This window comes from Oreochromis niloticus, linkage group LG12 (genome assembly GCF_001858045.2).
Source record: "Oreochromis niloticus isolate F11D_XX linkage group LG12, O_niloticus_UMD_NMBU, whole genome shotgun sequence".
In the NCBI taxonomy this organism is placed as follows: domain Eukaryota; kingdom Metazoa; phylum Chordata; class Actinopteri; order Cichliformes; family Cichlidae; genus Oreochromis; species Oreochromis niloticus.
This window is the reverse complement of record NC_031977.2, coordinates 33,870,470-33,888,424: the sequence shown is the minus strand read 5'-3', so window position 1 is coordinate 33,888,424 and position 17,955 is coordinate 33,870,470. Positions and strand designations below refer to the sequence as shown.

The window sequence follows — 17,955 nt, the reverse complement described above, 5'->3', positions numbered from 1 at the left end:
TGTCAGCATTCCAAGAACAATGTGAGAATTCTGAGAACAAACATAGAATTCTGAAAAATCAGTAATTCTTACTGTCTCATCAGAATACTTAGTTTCATTTTGGAATTTTACCTTTGTTCTCAGGCTTCTTGCATTGTTCTTGGAATGTTGACACATAGAAATCTCACTTTCACCCCAAAATTCCAAATTCTATCTTAGAATTCTTTCCCGGTTCTTAAAATCATGAACTTTACCTCAAAAATTTCACTTTCTTGTCAGAATTTTACCTCTTAGAATTTTTACTGTCTCATCAGAATGCTATAGTTTCATTTTGAAATTCTATTTTTCCTTTCAAAATTCCCACAAGAAATAAATATTTTGAGGTAAACTCTACTTTTTTTCCCTTCCCAGTGGCTATTCCCTAATCCTCTCGTATTTTACTATGAGATACTTCGGTAAATTTATTTCATGACCTTAAAAATCCATTTATCTTTGCCTTTTCATTATTTATTACAGAGCAAAGACACCTGAAGTCTGCGTGTTTAAATGCTCTACAGCAGATAAAAGACAATAGAAGAAAAAGGCATCTTGTACATCCTCCTCTGTAAGTTCTCTCATTTAAATTCTTCCTATCTACTTCTTTTTGCAGGAAGTCGCTGCCAACTGTAAGCCAGCAAAATTAATTAATAATTCGGGCAACGTCTGCAGCAGCAGCAGGAGATTCTTATTGTTTGCCCTTGCATGCACAGAGTTACTATCTTAACTTGGCATGGCAGCTGACACTTTGCCAGAGTGGATGTGCTGAGAGGTGTATTAGAAGTGATAATGAAGAACACACTTCCACTTGAGAATGAGGCAATTAAAGAGGGGTGTAAACAGCAGAGGGAGGAATGAGTGTGACTTCATTCCTGAGGGAATCCTCCAACATCTCTCACACCTGAGAGGTCTGCAGAGAGTGCCGACTCTGATGAGGATTCCCGATGACAGTTAGCGACAGGAGGATGTAACACAGTCTCGCAGTGAAGCGGGAGGACAGCGAGGAGACTGAGATGCACTGAACGACATTTAACACGTGCTCCACCTGCGTGCTGCGGCATCACTGTTAGCAGTCCTGTGACCTTGCAGAAGCCTGTAGAATCAGACAGAAGATACTGTTTGGCTGCACACTCAGGCCAAGTTGTGCTCCATTTAACAAGAAAAAAAATACTGCATGGGTAAAACTAGTAAAAGGTCCCTTTAAATGTTTTATTTTTATGAACAAGTCTCTCTTGCAAATAAGACATTGGGTCTCAATGGACCTACCTGCATAAATAAAGGTTAAAATAAGTTTAATCACAAGTTGTAGTTCTTATTAATTCCTTTTAATCCCAGAGATGGGCTGCTGGGAGCTAGGACATAAAAGTGTATGGAGCTAAAATAATTATTTACACCTGCTTAAAAAAATAAAACAACAACAACAAACAAACAAACAAAAACCCTCACTTTATTTTGGTTGTTTTTTGCAAATAGAGTATGTCCACATCAAATTGAAATGACACTGATATCTTTTAGTTTTTCTTACAGGGAAGCTGATTTTCCCATTAAAGCTATCATTCTGCTTATATACAGTATTCCAAGTGGTTGATCAGGCATTTACTCAGTAATGATTGTTTCCAACTGGATGTTTGAAGTGTAGTTTAACACAACAGAAAAATTGCAAAAAAAGGGGAAAAAAAATCTAAAAATGGAACTCCACTGTTGTAGAAGTCTATTGTTTAAATTGCTTCTATCAAAATTGTAACAAGAAAAGTTTGCCTCATGAAATTTACATTTGTGGGCTACAGCTTTATAGGAGCCCAGCAATTCTGGCCCTTTAGTCCAGTTCTTGAGGAGACTTTCAGCATTTACAGGTTCTTTGTACGGTTCCAGAGTGGCCGGGCAGAAACGATATAAAGACAAAGACAAGGTACTCAAAGAAACTGAGCTCTATGAATTCTGCAGCAGTAAAGATGACCTGGGTCAAGCTGAACTCCTTGCAGTACCTCTCAAAATGTACTTCATTAAGCACAGATTGCAGTCTGGTTTATTAAAGGGTTAAAATAAAAGTGATCTCACTCTGTTTGGTTTGAGTTTTGCTGGGACTTTTGCTGCATCTCCCTTCATATGATGTCCCATTTTTCTTCTGAGCAAAGTAAAGTAATATATAAAAAAAACGACAGAATGTGCATTTGAATATTTAAAAATGTTCTGCTTATTAATTTAGGTTGTTGTTTTGAATATATTCTTACGTTTAAAAATATTTCTCTTTGTTTCAGTAAACTGATTTTTTCCCACTGTTTTAAAATTTCAAAGATAACCATACTGTGAACATTTTCTTTACCCTAACAATAAAATCTGAGGTGATTACATATCTGAATGTCATGTAATACTATCATCAACGATCACCATCAACATAAATGAAACTGATTAGTGAGACAAGTAATTCTCCAATACGTGTTTATTGCGGTTTAGGATTGAATCATTAGGAGAGACTGGCGTCCCTGAGTAATTATGGGTGGCACGGTGGATCAGTTGAATCAGGTAAAAATTCATTAAGGGTGCTAGACACGATTCCTAAAACCCAAACCTAAAACAAAGCCATTTATATTTACGGTAAGAGCTATTATTACTCATGAGTAATAATAGTTCACGTGAATAGAGTCCCATATGGGATTTTGAGAGAGCTCATTAATGCAGAAAAACAAAGGTTATTTAAATTATTTTAATAAAGAATCTTCTAAGGATATTAGCGATAATAGTAAATATTAAACAGAGCTTAAGCTTGCGTTATTTATTTATTTATTTTAACTCAGGCAGACGTTGGCCACGTTGGAAGGGTCCATTACTGATGACGTCTGTGTGACTCGGAAGATGTTGTAGCTTAAACTTCAGAAATTTTACGCGTTGTGTTTGTTTGTTTTTTAAAGTTAATATTAACACGTGTTCACAAATGCGTAGTACGTATTATAAGCCCCAGAATGGCACAAACTGCAAATATGCCAAATTAAAAGGTGAGTTTGTTTGTTAATTTATTTTTCCCTTTTTTAAAAGCTCATTGTTGTTAGCTTAGCCCTTTAAGAGCCAAGCTATAATTAGCCACTGGTTACCAGACCGCTTTGAAAATGTCGCTATTTTAACGTCGTCTTGATTAACTACGGCATACTTTACATCAAAAACATAATTTTGCCTTTGCTTTTGTTCGGGTGGTCTTTCAGGTACAATCGGCTCGTAAAGAATATATCAAGAAAGTACGCTGTGTTTAAAAAGTCAAATTTTGTATTTGGTGATACCGTGTTCGCCACAGTCTTCTACAGTGTTACATTAGCTGTAAAATTAACGCTACAACACAGTTTATTGGCAGGATTTGACTGGAAACGGAATCTTGTATAAACATACAAACTTTATTGATCATTTGGAACATGGTCGGGAGCTTGGATCCAAGTTTGGACCGTGATGTGTGTCAATGTTTGTTAGCACTTAAGCACCTAAAATCGCCACCTTAGTGAACGGAGTTTGGTAGAACGTAACGGATAATCTTAGCTTCGGTAACATGAGATTACATGGAAGACAAGCCGGTGGCTGCAAGTAATGATAGCTTTCTGATAATAGCTCCACACAGATGAAGAAGAATCAGCTTTCACTTGATGTTTTGCTGTCTTCTTTACTCGTTCAGCTCCTCCACAGAGCCACTTTGATTTCTTCTCCACTCGAATTACAAACTCAGATGCTCTGACAACAAAACAAGTATCGCTTAATGCTATGTTTTATTAAAAGAGTTCTGCCTTTATTGGATCTGATCTTGAACTGACTTGCTGGTTTTAGGTTCGGGTCAGATTAAACCGCACGCTGCTGGCTCAGACATGCCTCAGAAACCACAGAAGAGCTCTCAGACTGCACACTACATCGAGCTGGGAGGTTATCAGTACTGGCCTGTACTGGTGCCCAGAGGTATCAGGCTGTACACATACGAGCAGATCCCCCCGTTTCTGAGGGAGAACCCCTACATCACAGATGGATACAGGGCATACCTGCCCTCCAGGCTGTGCATCAAAAGGTGAGAAGCACCTTTTAACCTGAAATCGGCGTTTTCATCTTCCAACACCACAACACAAGTCACTCCACTAAAGTCAAGCAGTGCCTACTTTTTGAACACCTCAGAAAATTATTTGCGCACTAGGAATCACAGCTAAAAGAGCCAAGGAAAAGAGGAGACATCACATGGTGCAACAACATATCCCACATGTTGATATGAGCCTTGAAAGTGTTCCACAATTCACTTTTTGAAGCTTTCTTCAGTGAAAGCAGGTTAAACATGCAGACTACCAGTGTCTTTCTCTCTTTTATGTCAGTTGGTGAAACTTTGCTGTTGAAACTATGATGCATTCCATTATATTGATATTTAAAGCTGATTATAAGGATGATAAAAATATTCTTAACAGGTTTTGAAGATTCTGGTTGCAGTTTTTAACCAAGCTTAAATGTTTTTTGGTTGGTTTTTTTGTTTGTTTTTTACAGCTGGAAATTTCCTGTAGTTGTCTCCTGTACTTATGAAGTTATTATGCGCACATTGAAAACCACTCCCCTATTTACTTTGAGGGGCGTTAATTAAGAACATATTAACATTGTGAAGGCAACATTTTTGCAAAAATGAATCTAAAGTGCTTGAGATATTGTAGAAATAAAATCAAATAGACTTTTTTCCCAAGTTGGTTCACCCAAAAACATTTTAGCTTAGAAAACTTCCATCTTTCCTCCATGATAGTATACACCAGTATGTCGTGTCATTTCTGAATGTCACGTCATGTAGTAAATACACAGGGATGTTCTTGAGTCAATACTTTATGGGTTTTCATGGAGGCACAGATAAAATTAATGAGAGTAAAGATGAACTCGCGGGATAAACAAATGACAGACAGCTTATTAATAACACTGAGCAGTGGTGATGGTACTCACAGTGATACAAAATCGCAGTAAATTATTACATAAATCCTGATTTGGTTTTGCCTTCTTGGTGGTGACTTTTTTTCTCACGTTTCAGATTTGATTGTTGTAGAGCTGTGGTATGATGATGTCATTGTGTCTTGGTGTAACGTGCTGTAAAGGTACTCTGTGATTCCCACGCCTCGCTGCAGAGGCTGATTGATTTTGCTTCCTGACATTTGTTGTGGGGTCGATGCCAATAAAGATTTTAAGGGAGTTGTGCAACCCGTGTCGATCTCTAGTTCTAGTTTGTCATTGGTTAATGGAAACGGCGAATCCAGACTGTTTATTGATTGGGAGGTAATAGATGCTTGTCAGACATTTATGTTGTGGGGTATAATTCAGAGTTTTGGTTCATACCTCTGGTTTTCTTTAGAGGGAACTGACTGTGTGACTATTTTAAAGCTTGTAAATGACCTTTGCAGCCTCTTCATCCTGTCCAATGAGACGGTGAACATCTGGAGCCATCTCCTGGGCTTCCTCCTCTTCTTCTGTCTTGGGGTGTACAACATGGCCTCGGTGCTGCCGGCTGTTGGCGCCTCCAGAGAGGATTATGTCATCTACTCCATTGGACTCTTCTGCTTTCAGGTACAGTGCTGCTAGATTCTTCTGCTTAGACATCATCTCACATTTTAAGAAGTAATTGTGGGATGTTGTTGTTAATAGCTGATGGGGGGGGGGGGGGGGTTCCCAGAGTTACCAGAGTTACAAGCCCTCAAAGTTCACAGCAGTGGGTTTAAATTAGCCCCCATACCTTTTTAAGTACGGATGACCTCCGCATTAAATTTTCAGGGCAGAAAACATATTCAAACTCTGATTGATTGAAATGCATTTAGTTGCCTTTTAACAATTTAGCCAATTTTGAGGGCCTGTAATGTTAAAACTATTAATATTAAGAAGGGAATTTGTGGTTGCTTTTATATGGAATAAACCACCAGAGATATTTCAGTTCTCCTGAGCTGTGGTTAGATTGAAGTTGGTAATTACACTGCTCATGCACTGTTAATGAATCTCAGTATATTTGAGTATTGAAGAAGGCAAATACAGGCCTCCGTAGAGTTGGCTATTCCATGTATTAATGAACCTGTTGGATCACTTTGTACACTTATCATCACCTATAAATATAGCACTTAAAATATCCAGACATGCCCGTACAAGTGGGTGAGCCCGGAGTTGAGCTTTTTCCATTGTTTCAGTGGATTCAGAAAATAAAGAGCAGGATTAGTGCAGTTACTGTCGGGCAGGATAGCGATCGTAGTTTGACACAATGTGAACTTTTACCTTTTCAAGGTGGTTAAATGTCATAACACCAAGTATTATGTTCAACATCATAATCACTAATGTGATTAAAATACCACGTTTATTAATTACTCTCAAACCTGGTGTGGAATTTTTTTAAAAAATTTCTTTTAAACGGTCAGATTTCAGATTCAAATATTAATTTATTGTATATAATAAATATGTATGTGGCTTGACATTATTAGTATTTATTAATTATATTGCCAGTTTGTGTTTTTGTTGCATCTCAAAACTTATTTAATTGTCTTGTTTTGACCTCAATGTCCCGCTTTCTGTTAGAAGCTCATGTTCTGCTTTTTCTTCTTGGTCTGTGCACGTAAACCTGTTTTAGAAATAAACTTATTTTCATTATTAAATAAATTTGAATCCATTGTAAATCCATTCTGACCCCAGCTTCTTTGCGATGCCTGACTGTGTGTTTTGCCGTCCTCAGCTGTGTATGCTGTGCTCAGTGGGTTACCACCTGTTCTGCTGCCACCGCTCAGAGAAGACCAGCCGCCGCTGGATGGCGCTGGATTACGCCGGCGTTTCCATCGGCATCCTGGGCTGCTACGTCCCTGGAGTCTTCTACACCTTCTACTGTAATAACGTAAGCTCACCTGCAGCCTTTCATATAAACTGCTCTCTCTTAGACGGAGCACGTTGTAGTGATTTAAAAGTGACGTTTTCCCTGCGCCGAGTGTTGTCGAGAAGCCTTGTTGCCATGTTTTGTACCAACTGCAGACGCGAAACTACAGACAGGTTCATTATTTGGAAGTATTTGTAATCTGCACATAACAAGACTGTACTAGCCTTTGACGTACTGGTTGAAGTTTCCATGTTGACAGAAAGTAACGTCCAGGTTTCTGGCACATTGCTTTACGTCGGCTGTTAGTCATCCAAGCTGAACAGTGATACTGAAATATGATCAGAGACTTTGCATTATTCTGAGGGCAGTTATTTGGAGTTCCAGTGCTCTGGGGCTGTATGTAGATTTTTGTTTTTTCTGGAATGGACGAGACATAAAACTGGCAGTAAGCGACGTAACAATGGGAGAGTCATGTGTTTAAACTTGCAGATTACATCACCAGGGATGCTACACAGACTGGTTCTTGGATAGCATTTTTATACTCCAAGTACTCAAAGCACTTTATACAAGTTTGCCTCGTTCACCCATAAAAGCACTTGTTACTATGCTTTTTCTACTAAAGTGCTTTCTATCTAACATTCAGAGGCCAGTAGAGGTAAACTAGAGGAAATGGGTACAACGACGGTTTTTTTTTTTTTTTTCTTTCTAATGATTAAGATCTTTGCCATGGCCACATAACATCCACGGCCAGAAACCTTCCTGTTTGAATACTTTTACTACCACATTAGCATTTCTTTGTTATGTAGACAAACTGTTGAACTTGCAGAGACGAAGCTCTATCAGGAAAATGCGAAGTTGAACGTCCTCATGCTGATAGAAATATTGCGGGCTACACGCGGTGTTTCAGAATAGGAAGAGTAAGATGTCCTGAGTGTGCACTCAGTGTCTACTGTTATTCATTAGCTCATGTAAAGCTATTCCTCTGCTGTGGTTTTATCTAAAACCAGGCTGTTGTTGCCTTTCTAACCCTGTTGCATTGGAGCAGTAAAAAGCTCGTGCACGTTGTCCATCTCCTCATCCCTCGAGATTTTGCTGTTGTGATGAATTTAAGCTCACTCTTTCTGGAAACAGGTCTCTGTGTGACCCAGACTTACTCGTTTCAGCACTATCTTTTACTCTGACTTTTCTGATGTGACTTTACAAAAGATGCTGTGTCACAGTTTACTGCTACCAGCACATTTTTCCTAACAAAAAAGATCAAAGACATAAAAACTAATCGGCTTTAAATTCATAAGCAAGGTCAGAGTTAAACTTCCTCGCCACATTATTCACTCTGAATCCTTATCTCTTAACGCTGAGCACCACGTCGCCCTCTGGAGCTGCATTCGTTTAAATCCTTTACAAAATGCTAAATGTGAGAAGCTGCCCTGCAGTCCTCTGTGACTCAGCGATGCTGCGCTTCACTTGTATTGTAAACGGCTTATTATTTACCCTCGTGAGTCGAGTTCAAAGCAGCGGAGGACAGGCAGAGCAAGCTGACTGCTTCTCTGTCTTAAATCCTGTGTCCTTGTACTCATCACCTCAGTCTTTTATGTGCTGCTCTCATGAGCCTTCTTCAGTCTCAAGAAAGAGTCAGGCTGCTGGAAGCCTGACCTTCCTTCTGTCCACAGTGTTTTTATAGTTTTGCCTTCAGAAATGATAATTACATGTATTTTTTTCTTTTCTTTTCCAAGACAGAAGTGATGTTGGTTCAGCATAAAACGCATGTGTATGCGTTTTTGTAGGGTTAAAAAAATGTGTCTGCTCACATACCTGGATGATCGGACTGAATCCAGAAGTTTACAAACCACATCTGTATTCATGTCTGCAGAAACCAGGCTTTCTATTATCTGGAAAGATGTCGGTGACAGCTCTGTCGGTGACAGCTCATCCCCTTATCAGAAACTTTCTCACAGTCAAACATTCTTCCTCCTTCTTGGTCACATCCTGTGCTCTTTTACTGTTTCTCTCAGAAGAGATACCCAGTCCCTAAATGCCTCTTTAATGTGTTTAGCACCATGTTGGACTTAATTAAATGCACCCAACCGCACGATCCACTTGAGATGAAGTCTGTCTGATCCAGTTGAAGCTATAGCTCCGGTACCGTTTGCAGTAGTTTCTCCTGACATTTCGTGCAGTTACAGTAATGTTTGGGTAACACAAAACCCTGATGCAAACTTGGCCGTCGATCAGGTCATACCACTGGGGAGCCACTGGTCTAATTAGTCCCTCTGCCTATTTTCTTATCACATTCAGAGTTATGATGAGGAGCTGAGAGGTCACCAGGCCATCACGGGAAATAACATGTAAGGTGTTGGATAAAGGTGGAAAGACCGTAAGAAAGCAGAAGGATCATGAAAGTTAGAGTGATGCCTTGTTTATGGTCATATTGGTTGTGTTGCATGTCAATGGTGACATCACCACGGTGACATCACCACGGTGACATCACCCCGAGACTCGCTGCAATCGCCACTCTTTCCAAACCTCTGCATGAGTGCTGGTTTAGGAGGAGAACCAATCACACCACATTACAAAAATAAAGAAGTGTGGCTCAGTTGGAGAGGCACTCCTGCAGCTCTGATGTCACTCTTGGTGTGTGCTGCCATTCACAGGGGTGGAACTGGACCCTGAGAGTGAGAGAGACTAAAAGCTGTGAAAGCAGTGTTGGGTTCATTGCACTTATGTTGTTCTTTAAAATGTTACTTTGTTACTCACTGGAGAAACTAATTGGTTACATTACTCTGCCACGTGTTTCAGATGTGCATATTCACGCAATAACCAATTATGAACAACTACCTGTCCTCACAAGGACATGCAAGATCTTTCATTAGTGCCTAAATATGAATGCGAAGATGGGCAACCAGGTCAAAGAAGACTTGAGTGATTTTACAGTAGAAACTACACTGACTGCTCGTACCTGCTCCTGTTACCTGATGCAGATCAGACTCTGGATGCTTTGCTGGGGTCAGCATTTAGCATTAATCTGGGTTCTTCACTAGCTTTATGTGAGAGTGCTGCCTGTGCAGATGCTTGGCCTGGGTTGCATTACCTGCAGTAGTTTGTACTAGAGATGGACCGATCCGATATTACGTATCGGTATCGGTCCGATACTGACCTAAATTACTGGATCGGATATCGGCCAGAAATAAAAAAAAATGTAATCCGATCCATTAAATATCAAAAAAGCATCTCACAAAACTTGCGACACGGCGTAACTCGGCTCATAACCGTAGCACGTCGGAGCAGTGTGCGTCACGTGATAGAGCGGCTGTGTGTATTTGTAGCCTCGCTACCAAACCAGCATTTCATCTCCGAGGAAGTTATCCCAGAGAGAAGTAAAGCAAGTGTGTAAGTTCATCTCTGAATGTTTGTAAAGCATTCCCGCGTTAAGCTTAACAACCGATATATGGAGCGACTGCCTCTTCTTGCTGCTACTTCATGAAACTGATTAATGATCAGCTGATCGGCTTTTCTGTCGCGAGTCCGTCTCTCTTCTTTGTTTTTGGCCCACTTTGCACGAGAAAGAGGAAACCAGCGGCTGAACAACAGCAGCACGTTTAAGCTTGATAAGCTGTTGTTAGAATTTATTTAATATTACTTTCTACACCAGGATCCTTTTCTACGTAGCTGACGGCTGGTAACTGTGCAGGGGCGGATCTAGCAAAGTTTAGCCAGGGGGGCCGATAGGGCATGAACAGGGAAAAGGGGGCACAAAGACATACTTTTCTTTCTTATTCTCATTTAAAATGTCTCGCTTTTAATAAATAATTATCTGAATCTTACACCCAAAGTTTTAATCTGATGTAAAATGTATAAAGTCCATTACTGTATATAGTAACTGTTAAGTCTAATATACCCTAGTAAGCTATAGTACTTTTTCCTTTGGGAAGGTACCGTCTGTGAATTCTGCAATTCTGTTGAAGAAAGATGTTGAATCTATTTAATTATTCTTGACAAATAATTTATTTCTGTGCATTTTGTTTTCACACTGCATCAAATTAAAGTTGATTACGTCGATTAAGCATCATGAGGTGGAGGGTGGGGGGTGGTTCCCTAATTTTTTTTTTTTTTTTTGCTGGGAGTTTGCAACCCTATTAGTTTGGTTGCTTAATATTTGTGCTAAGTACTCTTTAAAATACCAGAATAGGGAGGATGGAGCAGGTTTAAGTTTATTAGATTGATCAGTGTTGCTGAACTATGAAATATTTTGGGCGCAGTGTATTTTTTACATACAGGTATAACAGAATAGCTTTAGTGTTGTTGTTTATTTAAACTTGAGTATGAACTTATACAAAATGCAGCAAGATATTAAAAAAACAGTTTTATTGATTAAAAAACACACTATATCGGATTCATATCGGTATCGGCAGATATCCAAATTTATGATATCGGTATCGGACATAAAAAAGTGGTATCGTGCCATCTCTAGTTTGTACTCATTTTCTTGCCCTTTACATCAATAAAAATCAAAGTAATTATAAGTGAAATGAGTGCAGACCACCTCCTCCTTAAGTCAGCTGATTGTAGTGCGAGTGCACACGAGAGGAAAAAAAGTTTTGGCATTGCTTTCTACTGTCTTACGCCTCCTCACTGGTAATATAAAATTAATTAATGATAATCCTAATAGCTGGCAGTACAACACAGCTGAAAGGGAGGACATGGTTGATGCGAACTGAATTATGGTGAAGCTGAAATTCAAGATGTTTTAAAGTTGACCTGAAATAACCACAGTGGTGTTTTCACGTATGTGATCGAGTAGCTCTACCTCAGAAGCCCACCTCAGACTGCTCACTGCAGTCGGGCGCATGTTGAATGTGTGTGTGTGTGTGTGTGTGTGTGTGTGTGTGTGTGTGTGTGTGTGCACTGAGCATCGGTTTAACATCGAAGCACAGTCCTCCCCGGAGACTTCTCAGCTCAACATCCTCAGCCTGGGAAGCAGTAATTGAATAAAGCTGAAGTGGGTCCTGCAGTCTGGCTCTGCTGATTGACTCATTGTTCCCGGTGAATAAGCAACACGACACCTTCGCCGCGCTCGCCGTTTGGAAAACAGCCTCTGATGACACAAGCCAGTTCCTTATTCCAGCCGCCCACCACCACCATGTCCCTTTTTTTTTTTCTGTCCTATTTTATTTTATTTATTTTTTTGAACTCCTGAAGTGTTGGCCGTGCTCCTCACTGTTCGCTTTCCCCCGCATATTGGAAGCGCCGGGTTATTTTGCCCCCAGAACGTAGCTGAAATCTGCTCCAGCCCAAACCAGATGGCCGCGTTCACGGAGCGGTCCGTCACTCCTGTTCCCCACCATATGACGTTCGCAAGTCCGGGAGCCGTCTAAGCGAAGGTCCCCCTCCTCCTCCTCCTCCATCTCCCTCCCCCTCGTCCTTGCCAAGACTGGGGCTCTGCTTCTGGGTGGCTCCTCTCCCGTGGCACGCCAAGTCCCCAAAGAAAAACAGATTTTTTATATTTAGCCAGTCAAACTCTTGTCTCGTCAAGAGTGTTTTAGAGATGCAGATTTGGAGGAGAGAACACGGAGTCTGCGAGGAGAGGAGCTTAAAAAATTTGGCTGAAGCAGAGCGGGGCCTTGTTCCTGGTGCAAATTTATTCACTGTGAAATTCAGCAGGACTCGTCACATGAGGACGTGTGACTGGACGGAGGCCTACATCCACACAAACGGACAGAAGGGACCAAGACGAGGCTGCCCAGACTTTAAACACTTACTTATAGAAGTTTAAATACCAACTGCAGACAGATTAGCGTTATAGTCGTGATAACAGCAGATGAAACAGTGGGAGACTTTAACTGAATTTTTTTTTAATTGTACTGCAGCAGTGTAATATATAAACCCTGAATCATTGTCCTATAGTTGTTCAGACATCAGAAAAAAGAAGCTGTGTACACCACGTTTGATGAAACTTTCTTTCTGACTTTGCAGAACCACGATGAGGTGGTTTCATTTTTATCATGCTGTGTTGTCATTTTGACCAAATTGACAGTTTTAGTTTTGCATGTACACTAAAGCATTTTTTCCCCCTACTGGGAACTAAATGCTTGGGAACTAAATCTCTGAGGAGATGGTTTGAGTGCCCCCTCCAGCTTTGGTTCAGGAGTGAAGGAACGAGTGAGTAGGAGATTACCGGATGTGTTTTTGCAGCAGTGTGGATGCTGTAGCAGTCTGTTGTGGTGAAGTGAGACCCGAGTGTGAGTTTCCCACTCAGTCTACGTTCCTACTCTCACCTATAGCCACGAGCTGTTGGGAGTACCTGTAAACAGCAGTGGAAATGAGCTTCCTACAACCCAGACCAAGATAAGCAGCAGAGGAAGGAAGGATGAATGGACTGCCTTTTTTTCTCATAAAGTTTGAGTTTCAACCTTATTTGTACTAAATTAACAACTATTACCACTACTATTACTACCTTTTCCCACCTGAGGACCAGCTGTTTTGTCCTTATAGATAAAATTAACTGCAGGAGAAAAGTGACAAGTGCACAGCTCTGAACCTCAGAATCTCCAAAAGCGAAGTGATAAATGCCAATTCAGCTGTATCAGCTACCAGTGATCTGCTTGATAACATCAAGGATTTCACCCTTTCACAGCCTGTAACCTGTTCTTCTTTGTGGCCTTCAAATCTGGAAGAAGAAAAGCAGATCAGAGTTAAATAAAGCTGATTGAATGATGTGAAAGCTGCGCGTGTAAGAGGGTCTGTTGAGGGAAGGATCAGCTGAGTTTGCAGTGAGCTTCAGCTCATCGTTTGTGGTTCAGTCATAGTAAATAAAGCTCTGAAATCACAGCTTTCAGCAGCTGAAGAACTTTCCTCAGGACTCCGGTGGGACAGATAATCTTCAAACGAATGAAACTGTTTGCAAACAGGTCCCTCACATCAGCCCAGGCGCTGTTTCACTTGTTTCAGCTCCCTGCAAGTTTAAAAATCACCTGTCTGGTTTTCTTTTCTGCTTCTGAAACTGACTGAGATGTTTTTAAAGCCTCAAGTTTGTTTCTTTGTCTAGGTGATGTCGCTGAACTCGGACGGTGTGAGTGTGTTTGGGTGTAACCTTAGTTACGGTTTCTTTAAGTCTTGGGACCATCGGATACCTCCAGCATGCGAAGGACATCTTGGAAAAAAAGCTCAATCCGCCATAAAGGGAGTTTACTGTGTAGCTGGTGTGACTGAACGCTCGTCTTCCTGTCTGTGCAGTACTGGCGGCAGGTGTACCTGGTGACGGTCCTCGCCATGATCCTGGCTGTGTTCTTCGCTCAGATCCACCCTCATTACCTGAGCAAGCAGTGGAAGCAGCTGCGCTCGATCATCTTCTGCTCGGTGACCGGGTACGGCCTCATCCCCACCGTCCACTGGATCTGCCTCACGGGAGGTTTCTCCTCTGAACTCGTCCAGGTGAGCGTGCTCAGTGTGGTCCCCGTAACCAGCGTGTTCACTGCTGTGATTCCTTTCTTTAAACAGACTTGAAACTAGCGATTGTGGCAATTTAATGAGGTCAGAAAGCAATGAGAAATAATTTTCCCATAGACTTTACGACCGTCTGATTTCTTTTGGCAACCACAGTCGCCCCCTGCTGGTCATAAGAAAAAAAAAAGATCCATGTTTAATGCACAATGATTGGCTTTACTTTGCATGACAAATGTACTTCAGTCTGAAAAATCTCTTTATATCAACTGATTATTATAAAATGAACATTTTATAAGTCTGTGGGGACTGACTGGCTTTCAGGGCAAGCTTTAAGTGGCCATTAGAGGAACTGCAGTTTTAACAGTTAACTTGATTTTGCAGTTTTGTATCTATGGGTCATTTTTGTCCACACGCTGGTCGAATCGATGTTTCTTCTTCCTTTCAGGCGTTTCTTCCTCGGGTCCTGGTGATGTACTTCATTGCAGCACTGGCTCTCATTTTCTATGTTTCAAAAGTTCCTGAGCGGTACTTCCCAGGTGAGATGACTTTTTTTATTTCCTCATTTCCTGTTTGATTCGTTGCTTTTTTCCCCACTCATAGTCGGAAAATAACAGTAATCTAATACTGCAGAGAGAAATGTTGAAAATTGGCCCAAATCTCATTAAAATGTGAAGCAAGCTGTGCGTTCCTGTCTCTGCAGGTCAGCTGAACTACCTGGGCTCCAGCCATCAGGTTTGGCACTTGCTGCTAGTGCTCATGTTTTACTGGTGGCACCAATCATCAGGCTTCATCATGGCGTACAGGCACAGTCAGCCGTGCCCCAACGCCCCCCAACACGCCTAGATTGGTGTTCAGCACGCCAGGACTGCAGCTCCGATGAACCGTAAGCGGCCGTGTGACTTTCTTAAAAGGAGACCTGTTCTGCTCAGTTTCAGCTCCATCGTTTTAATTTCTGGACTCCACTAGAGGAGCTTTGCATGACTCACAGTTCAAAGTAATTCTGGGCTTTGGTGTAGCCCCTCGGCTATTTTTCCTCCTCTGCCTTTAAACTGACTTTATTCTGATTGGCTGCCCCTCATAACCAGAAGAGTTCGACTGCAAGTGGTAGTCTAGTGGAGCGTCTGTGGTCACAGCCAGAGCTTTATGACTAAAATGACCTTAACGGTAACGTCGGTGTAAGCTTCAGTTTCTGATCCGCTCAAAGATGCTTTGATTACAGAGGAGCTGTTTAACAGACTGCTGAGAAAACTTTGCAGACTGTGCAGAGAGTTGGAGGTTCACTCAGACGCAGACTGTGGCTCAATTTAAATAAATCAGAAAAAAGAAAATCTTTAATATTGAAGCAGATGTTTGGGGGTTAAAAGGCCTAAAGGAATCAAAGAAGGCAGCAGGTGGAAGACGAGGAGCAGCTGATCTGTCAGGACATGAGGTCATTCCAGTTACAGAAAAAAATAAACAAATCATGAGATATTACCAAAAAAAAAGAGCTTTTAAGTGATTACATCCAATAAGAATCTGAGCATGAACACTACTGTATATGAAGTTTCTTCTGTCTGTTTCGTTTTGTCTCACACCTGTGAGAATATGGATAAAATGAAACTGAAGCCTGAAACGTTTCAGGTAACACAGGTGATTTTTGATCCTTTTAATTGGCTCTGTCCACAGCTGACGTGTTGTCTCCTCCTCAGGTCGTCTGCAGAGACTGTTCTGGCCTCGGTCCATCAGTTTCCTCACAGATGGACTCTCTCACCTGTGTGTTCAGTACATCTCACCTGTGAGTCTCTGTGATGAGGGAGGAGGAATGAATCCAGCGTGTGAGATGACGTTTGAGTACTTCAAGCTAATAAGAAACAATACGGACCTCTGCGTCGGACTGACTGCTCACCTGAAATCACTCAGGCTGTCACCTGCTGAGGCACCTTTATAAACTCCTTGAGGACTTCATGTTTGTGTGTAAACTGCAGACAGCACTGAAGGAACGGGTTGGTAACTTTAGTTTTTCTGCCTGGAAATGAACCCGTGTCCAGCTGTTTCTAAAGGTTGAAAGCTGCTTCATCTGACAGATTCAGGCTCGTCCCTGAAAAAGGAACTGAACTGTCTAATGTCAGTATTATTATACTACAAGTAAACAGACTCAAGATCTTCTTTAAAAACAGACTCTGAAGTCTTTGTCAGTGGAAATAATCAAAGCATGGGGATGATGTTCAGACAGAACAAACCAGAGTTTGACTTTCGTCAGTGCGGACTCTGCCAAGTGAGACGGGCCACAGATGGTTTCATATAAATGTACCCACTCTATTTCATACCTGAAGCTCTGATTTTTTTTTTTTTTTTTTTTTTAAGCTGCTCGCTTCCTGTTCAAACTGATGTTCATTTATATGTAAAGAATTTCACAGGATGCTTGAAGGGGAACTTTAAATATTTGTTATTTTATGTTGTTCTGTCGTAAAGATGTGAGAGTCCTCTCTTCCTCGTCTTTATCGGTGGTAACTCTGTGGGGTGAGGGTGGCTGTGGGGATGCTCGTGAGTCTCGTAAAGTTTTATGAGTCCTAAAACCCCAGGAAGTGTTTCAGTCTTCCAGCTTCCTCGTCTACTTCAGTTCTGCGTTTACTTCCACATAATAAAAGATGGACGTAGCTTCCTGGCCCGCTGTCCTGACCTCAGTCTGGTCATAATGAAAAGATGTCCACACAGGAAACGATAACAGGAAGTCAGCGATGGCCACTTGAACTATAAGCAAACCTTGGCCATCCCTGCAGTGCTATGAACGCTGACATCTATTACTACAGACTGTTATTTTCTTGTTTGCTAAAAGGTTTGAGCATTTGAACAATCGAATTTAAGTTTTAAAACCCTAAAACATCTGATTTGTCACTAAGCTGGGACAGTTTTTAGATTCACGATTTATGCATTTCACATGAACTGCATTAATATTTCTGTGTAGCGTGCGGCTCTGATATCTACTGTAAACTCATCACTTTACAACACTTTTATTATGACAAGCAAACTTCATTTTTGAAAATGTATTTTTTCTCTTCAGCTTTTTAAGGACATGTGCAATGTTTTCATGGCTTCACTCCCCAGTGCAGCGCCTCTCTGCTGGTAGCTGTCTCACTCTGGAACAGAAAGCCGGATGTTTTCTGTGTGACTGTTTAATGTTTCTAATGTTGAAAAAAGGGGGCAATGTTCTCCGGTTTGTGGTTCTGTATTTAAATTATTCATAATGAGTTTCTTTTTGTCTTAATAGACTCATTTTGTAGGAGCGGAAAGTTTTATATGTTGACTTTTCATACCTGAGTGTCAGACTCTAAATAAAAGTAACCATGTGCTGTTTCCAGACGTTTGAGATGAAACTTTATTTATTGCATCCAACAGCAGTATAGCATAAATACAATACAAGACTTACCCTGGTGAAAAACCAAAAACAAAGATGGAAGCGGTCGTATGAAATGGTTCAACTGGTGTACAAAAAAAAAGAAAAGAAGCAAAAACAGAGCAGGCTGCTGGTTTCATTCAAACAAATGTGCCAACGGTGGTGGAGCTAAATGCAGTGCTTAAGGCGGTCGATGTAGAAGCACAAAGTTGTTTAAGGAAGATTTGAAGAAAAAAAAAAAACCCGAATAACATGTTTTTCCCTTTATGAATGCACCTCATTCTGCAAAGACAAAAAA

The 17,955-nt window shown here is 40.9% G+C and overlaps 1 long non-coding RNA gene across 2 annotated transcripts; it reads left to right on the top strand.

Moving 5' to 3' along the window:
* Positions 1-525: 525 nt before the first annotated feature.
* LOC102077751 (progestin and adipoQ receptor family member 3) lies at positions 526-17,889 on the top strand. 2 transcript variants are annotated; one of them, XR_002064054.2, is made up of 8 exons: positions 526-583; positions 3,820-4,051; positions 5,403-5,565; positions 6,710-6,865; positions 14,075-14,272; positions 14,730-14,820; positions 14,985-15,167; positions 15,973-17,889. It is a non-coding gene; the product is annotated as a progestin and adipoQ receptor family member 3 (long non-coding RNA). The 2 variants fall into 2 exon arrangements; XR_002064053.2 differs by lacking the exon at positions 526-583 and adding an exon at positions 2,828-3,008.
* Positions 17,890-17,955: the final 66 nt, after the last annotated feature.